Source organism: Hesperophylax consimilis, chromosome 4 (assembly GCF_061612785.1).
Source record: "Hesperophylax consimilis isolate HC1 chromosome 4, BYU_Hcon_1.0, whole genome shotgun sequence".
NCBI lineage: Eukaryota > Metazoa > Arthropoda > Insecta > Trichoptera > Limnephilidae > Hesperophylax > Hesperophylax consimilis.
In genome coordinates, this window is record NC_142839.1 from 33,109,561 (window position 1) to 33,117,238 (window position 7,678).

Below are 7,678 nucleotides of genomic sequence, written 5' to 3' on the forward strand. Positions count from 1 at the left end.
TCAAGGCCAGGAATAAAGTGAAACGCATCATCAGTTGCGTGATCAAATAATAGCGTAAAGCAATACTTGAAACAAAACAAACACAAGCTTTAGATTCTTCGATCGAATCACGTTTTTGGTTTTATATTACAAGTAACAAAATATTATTTTACCATGAGAGTTTCTTTAATTCTGTGAGAACTCGAATTAATTTACACTGAAAATGTTCTACCATTTGGTGCTGGTGTCGCGAAGAAAACTAATTTGGTATGTTTGTTGTAAAAAAAATGTTGTGAGTGAATTTTCAACTTTTTTCAGTTATGGTTGCAAGAGAAATAACACCTACGATACCACATAAAAAATAATAATCTGTTCAAAAATTCTGGGAAATTGCAAAAATAAAACTCTTTTTGAGCACTGATTTTTTGACAACACTGTTAATTATTCATATTTTAATAACCAACGGTAATTTTAATTAATTTATTACCACGGCTCAAATCTCAAACAATGATTAAAATATTCCAAGAAGAGAAGCCGACAAAAAATACATTTTATAATGAAGGCTTCAAAAACATAATACAAAAAAAACAAACATTCCTACTTAAGTAATGCGTATAGCTGGAAGAGTAAATTAATTAAAAGAATTTCGAGAATTACGTTTTAATATCTGAAGAAAGGTGAATATTATAGTCTTGATATCAATGCTTAAAAGTGCCCAATCACAAGAGGAAAGAAAAAAAAACTATTCGATGTAAGCTCAACTGAGATCTAAAAAAAGGCAGTTCTTAATGCGCAATTCCACTGAAGCAATACTCATCAATTACAAATGGCATGCTACATATTTCCAAGTGTTACCCATTTCTGGGTGTGCCACAAATTTTAACTATGTCATGCAGTTTGTCGTCTACGCTTGTGTCATGCGTCTAAACGATTCCATGGAGACAACATAATTTTGGTGCCACATGTCTTTAAAAAAAGTCGTGGAGGCTGTTGTAATTGGTAATTCATCGATTAATTAATTTATTCATTCTGAGAATACTAATATTATTATTTATTTCTTATGTTAATTTGAATCCATTATGTAATGTTATTAAATTATTCTTCTTTTATGTAAAAGTCCGACGGGCATAAATAAAATAAATATTTGGTAATAGCTATGAAGAAAGAAACGATGGTGTAGAAGTCAATAGTTATATGTTGATGTCGATGGTCAAGAATCTCAGGGTGATTTTTACAATTATTAGTTCAATCTGTTGTTTTCATAACCATTTATTTTATTATTCCACAACTCCGGTGAATTGTGATAATTTTTCAATATTCCACTCCAATTCCTTTGATTTGAGCCGCACCGATTCGCTGATAATGGCGATATTGTTCGACATGTTGAAACGTGTCAAAAGGTGACGTTTACGTTTCAGCAACAACAATCAACATATAACATGCGGCAAATATACTTGCTTCTTGTTGCTTTGTATTTCTTCGTTTGAAAGACTGAGCGTAGCATGCGTCATTGCCGTATGCTACATGTTGCTTGTATGCAGAGATGTACTTTATTTCAAATAAATCCATTTCAAATGGAAATGCAAAATGCAAAATGGGTATTTTCCATTTTGCATTTTAAATGCTTTTCTAAAAACCATTTTGCATTTTGCATTTTAAATGCTTTTATCAATGCATTTCCATTTTAAATGCTTTTTTGCAACATTCTTCCTACTATCTCCACTCATCTTTTTTTCATAAGCCCCAAATATCAGTCGGTCGTCAACCTCGCTATGAGAGATAATTTACATTTGTCAAGTTGCTCCCTGGTGGAAGCCCTGGCAATTGAGTGATACCATTACAAAAAATACTGAACATGGGGCCATGACGCTGTAATATTAAATGTTAGATAGCAGTTTCTATGTTTTTACGTTGGCAACATTTGTCCCGCGCAAATTTTTTGTGGTTCATAATCCGTAGTCGTGGCATTTTTTGATTTACCATCATGTAATATGTTTGTTCTACATTGATGTCCATTATTAAATGACAAAACTGTTTGATTGACCTGAGAAACCATTTTGCATTTTCAATGCATTTTGAAAATAGGTATTTTGCATTTTGCATTTGAAATGCTTTTCTAAAAACTATTTTGCATTTTGCATTTTCAAATGGAAAAGTTTTGACCCATTTCCATTTTGCATTTCAAATGGTTTTGGGTACCCATTTTGCACATCTCTGCTTGTATGTTGCCTCAGTGGAATCGCTCCTTTGCCGGCAATATCCGGTAATTCATTTTTCCACAGAGTTTTGATCTGAAAGATTTCAAAATGCAAGTCTTCAGTCCAAGTATACTTGTCAAGTTAACAGTTACTACTTATGGAGCCGTAAAACGTACACCATAAATAATAAAGCGTGAAGAATCGTAGAGCAATCGATCATCCATACTATCGAGCACTGGCCAACATTTTATTTGTATGTTTTTCTTTCCTTCCCTGGGGTTGATTTGCAAAATTGATTTCGTTGGATTCCTTGTAATTGTGTGAAGATCACGGACAATCAACTCACCAGTACTTTCAAAATGACAAAATGATAAGGCTTTACTTGCGTCTTTTCGGTGATAAATAAAATAATCACTTTCAAAATTCATTATAATTATTCAAACAGAAAACTATTATAAATGTTATTTTCGTCGTACACATCCTGTGAATTTACTTAAAATCTTTAAAAAGCGTTTTTCTACATTAATAGGCACCAACATAACTGATATGTAGGCGTTATGCCATTTACACATTTATTTATGATATTATATCTGAGAAGTGCTTTATTTCAGTGGATTTTTGTCATTACGGAAAGCGAGATCCATGTCTGTCGGAAACACGATTAATTATTATCTCACTAATTTTCTAAAACAATTGCGCCTATTTTATAAATAAAAAGACAACCTTTCGTGTTTTATTTTAATAACACGCACAAACAGGGGAAGGGTATTTTCTACGACGTATTATCCAACGATATTTCCGCATTCTGTCGGCTGTCACCATAGAATAAAGAAGACCACCAGAAATGCGACGTGGGCGAGTTTCGTGTTTAATCCATTGAAATACTATAATATATTTAGATGGTTCTACTTTTTGACCTCCAACACTTTAATGGCGAACGACCGTAAACTACCGAATTCAATCCCCGCGCACAGTTTTTTTGCATGCTAATAGCCTCACGCAATTCGATCATAAGCGCAATAGCAATTCTAATTGTATAGTAGCTGTGTTATTTTATCATTTAGTAATTCCTTTTTATTTGAAGACCCACAAAATATAGCGAAATGGCTGAAATTAAACAATTTAAAACTACACGTAAACAAAACATAATATATGGAAATAGACAACAAAACGCATAACACAGAATTAAAATTGACAATTAATGATGAAAAAATTGAAAAATTAAATGAAATTAAGTACCTGGGTGTAATACTCGATTGAAAACTCACTTTTAAAGAAGGTATAAAAAAGTCAATTTTCTTAGAAGATTAAGAAATAAACTGAATGGAAACACTGCAGAGCTCATTAATAAAACTATAGTTGCTCCACATTTAGATTATTGCTATACTATGTTATATTTGTGCCAATGAAGAAAATTTGAACAAACTAGATGTTATACAGAATAGAGCTATGAGATGTTTACTGGAAAAAGGCAAGTACGCAAGCATTAATCAAATAAGAGAGCAGATTAATTGGATTCCAATAAAAAAGAGACTGTTTTTTAATGTGTTAATTTTTGTGCATAAAGTTATGAACAACCAAATGTCAGAATATTTTAAGGATGAAATTGTTTTTAATAGAGATGTTCACAATTACGAAACCAGAAATGTAACTAGAATTAGATTGCCATAAATGAAGAAATCAAAATCACAGAACTGTCTAATGTACGAAGGACTAAAGATGTATGATGAGTATGCCTGAAAGTCTGAAGAATGAATCTATTTAAAAGAAATGTTATGTTTATTGTAAAAATATTTAAAGTTTGAAAATATTATCTTGTTTATATTAGTTTATATTCAAATGTGGTATAAACTAACTCAATAAATAATATTAATTTTTACAGGGATTACGATATACTATTTCCAGAAATATGCTAAATGAGCTAATAAAATGGGTTTCCATTCAAATGTAGATGGAAAGCATTTCTAGTGTGTATTATATATTTAGTGGATGTCACGTAGAAAAATCTGGGGGCAATGTTGGAGTGAGTTGTTTACAAAATTTCCCTCGTCGGTCAAGTTCACGGTTTATGTTCACATGAAGGTAAGTTCATGGGGAGTTCTCAGTACATCAATACTAAACACGCAAGTTACTGCGTAGTTTGGTGTGTTCTGTATTTATTTATATATTTATAGACATAATACAATATTATTACTAGTTAAGTTGTCAGATAATTGGGGTTGAATAACAGCTACATTATCTGCCAGATTTATCGCTAAAATACCACCGCGACCTTTTTGATTGATTTGATCTGCGAAATAATACGGCCGATAAATAATTACCTGGTTTGGTTTGATTTTAGTGACGGAAATAATCACACTTTGTGGTATCGGGATTTAGTTAATTTCAAATCAGGCTTCTAACAGGATTTACAGGAAATATTTTACATGTACAAAGTAATGATTTCCATTGTTGTTATTTATAAATCATACCACCATACTGAAACCAAGCTGTTGTGTATGGGGGATGTGTTATAGTGTTTTTTTTTCCGACTTTATGTCCGGGTTAAATCTTCCCCAAAGGAAAAACTAAACCTTTCAAAACACTTTTCCACAGATGATCATCTAGTGACTAATCAATCCACATTATGCAAGTACATTATAAAAGCATAATAAATACAAAATAATATAAAAAAACACGTCAAATCACCAGAGATCAAATGGGAAAATAATTCACCGGCTCCAGATATTTTCATATCAAAGGGTTCGGCTCGGTAGAACTTCTAATTGGACCTATAAATCCTACTGATCCCTCAATATAAATATTTGAAAAATCTTTCGTAATCCTACATGTATTTAAAATGACTGATTTTCGCATTTTAATTAAATAAATTTTTGACAAATCTAATACGCCTAAATTTTGAATGAGAGAGCTAAGTATAATGCCAGTAGCCGAAATAACAAATGGTAATATTTTTATAGTCTGAGAATGCCAAATTCTTTTAATTTCATTTCCTATTTAGTTAATACTTTCTTTTTATTGTTATTTATATTTCTGATACTTACTGGAAATGAATTAAAAAGAAAACTTCACTCTTTAAGATATTGACAGTTGAATTGCCCCGTTGTTTTTTATTACATTTTGGAGTAGGGATAATTGATGTTTGTCTGAGTTTTTTGAAGTGAAACTTCTTTACGCGCGTCATGCAATTTCGAGGAGTAAAACCAACTCATGACCGAAACGAAAATGCGGGACCGATTAAAGTTCATTTGATGTAGTAAAAGTTTTGAAGTAAAATATAAATGCTTCTTAGCTCATCTCGACAACTGGCGTTGGTGGTGTAATGGTCAGCATAGTTGCTTTCGAAGCAGTTGATCCGAGTTCGATTCTCGGCCATGGAATATTATTTTTTTGTTTTTAAGGAATTTTTTTTTTTTAATGGTTGACCATAATATCAATCCACTAAGTAATATTTTAGGCCTGTAGCATAATTGAAAAGTTAAAGAATGATATAAAATTTTTTATGATGTTAACGATAAAAAAATGAAAAAAAACATAAAATTAAAATAAAAAATGGGCCAACGGCACGCGGTGTTCCCAAGCGGTCACCCATCCAAGTACTGACCGCGCCCAATGTTGCTTAACTTCGGTGATCGGACGAGAACCGGTGTGTTCAAAATGGTATGGTCGTTGGCAAAAGTTAAACAATATTAATTTCTATTCTACCTGCCAATAAATATATGAAAATTAGTATAAAAAAGCCCTAATAATATTGAAAAAATTAGCAAGGTGTGTGCGAGGTTGATAAAAATAATCATTACATACGCGCTTGAAAAAGATCGTAATTACATTAATAAGTTTGTAGGAATTTTTTTTTTCAATGGTTGACCATAATATCAATCCACTAAGTAATATTTTAGGCCTGTAGCATACTTGAAAAGTTAAAGAATTTTATGATATTATTAATTATAGTAATGATAAAAAAATAAAAAAAACATGAAATTAAAATAAAAAATAGGCCAACGGCACGCGGTGTTCCCAAGCGGTCACCCATCCAAGTACTGACCGCGCCCAATGTTGCTTAACTTCGGTGATCGGACGAGAACCGGTGTGTTCAACATGGTATGGTCGTTGGCAAACGCTAAACAATATTAATTTCTACTCTACCTGCCAATAAATATATGAAAATTAGTATAAAAAAGCCCTAATAATACTGAAAACATTAGCAAGGTGTAAATATTATATACCTAGTTTAACTCACTCTCCTAACTCATCTTCGCTGTCTACAGGCAGAGCGCACGACTGTGGTCGTGAAGAACCGAGGTTCGATCCCCGCTTTAACTAATTTTTTTTTTCTTTTTTTATAACTTTTAATTTTTTTATCACATGCTACTTATAAATATGTCAATAGACAGAAAAAAAGAGAGAATGAAATGAAAAGAGAGAGAGAGAAGAATACTAGAAGTTTCACTTCTGTCTTGCGTAGGCTTGACACACCCATTTTTTTTTTTTAATAGTGCAGTATTATTTAGAATATTATCTTTGAAAATTTGTAATGTTGTGTTTTTTTATGCAAAATGATACACAATAATTTATTTTTTATTTAGTGCCGGTACTTTTATGTTAAATCATTTTTTTAGTTCATTGCTATTTGTGTTAGACATGTTATTTATTTCCGTCCATGTGTTAGCTTTTAGTAGCAGGACTGTGCCGTCTGCGGATAAAACGGATTAACTTATAATGATGTATACTGCAAGGTTGCATGAAATTGTGGTTTTAGAAATATTAGGAAGCGCAATATGGCTTATTATTCCAAAATTCAATCGACAATAAAACATATGATAAATCGTTGTGTTATTTTTTTTTTCAAAGGTTGTCAAAAAATCAAATAAGAACGCTTATATAGTTTGGCACTTATAATTAAATATAATATTTAACAAGAAGCGGGATAGCGAACACCGGACAACTTGTATATGCTATCGTCGGCAAACATGACAGGAAGATTAGAGGCCAATGACCGCTGTTGGTAGAGGAGCCGCCAGTAGTAAGTATCTATCGTAAGGGCGCTGCTATGTTCTCTTGCCACAGATTATTGGAGGAAAAACGCAATTTGGAAGTTAAACAGAGATTTTCAAAACTTTTATAAATTAAAATAGTCGATTGGAAATCATAACTTACTACGAAGCAGAAATCTCATTGTTTTTTGTGATTACTGCATAAGAATCCCGACTCCCGACTGCTTTTTATGTTTCGGAATATTGATTTTTTGTGAATACTTCATAAGAGTCCCAACTACTTTTAATGTTTCGGAATATATATTTTTCTAAATACCTACTGCATAAGAGTCCTAACTCCCAATTACTTTTAATGTTTCGGAATACTGATTTTTTGTCAACACTACATAAGAGTCCCAACTACTTCTGAATATTGTTTTTTTTTGTGAATAAATACTGCATAAGAGTGCTAAGTCCCAATTACTTTTATGTTTCAGAATATTGATTTTTTGTGAATACATACTGCAT

The 7,678-nt window shown here is 31.9% G+C and overlaps 2 non-coding genes across 2 annotated transcripts; both read right to left on the reverse strand.

Annotated features, from left to right (window-relative positions):
• Positions 1 to 5,732: 5,732 nt before the first annotated feature.
• Positions 5,733 to 5,851, reverse strand: LOC149424587 (5S ribosomal RNA). Its single transcript, XR_016302141.1, has one exon. It is a non-coding gene; the product is annotated as a 5S ribosomal RNA (ribosomal RNA).
• A 322-nt stretch (positions 5,852 to 6,173) lies between these two features.
• On the reverse strand, positions 6,174 to 6,292 carry LOC149424588 (5S ribosomal RNA). The gene has a single exon (XR_016302175.1). It is a non-coding gene; the product is annotated as a 5S ribosomal RNA (ribosomal RNA).
• Between the last annotated feature and the right edge of the window lie 1,386 nt (positions 6,293 to 7,678).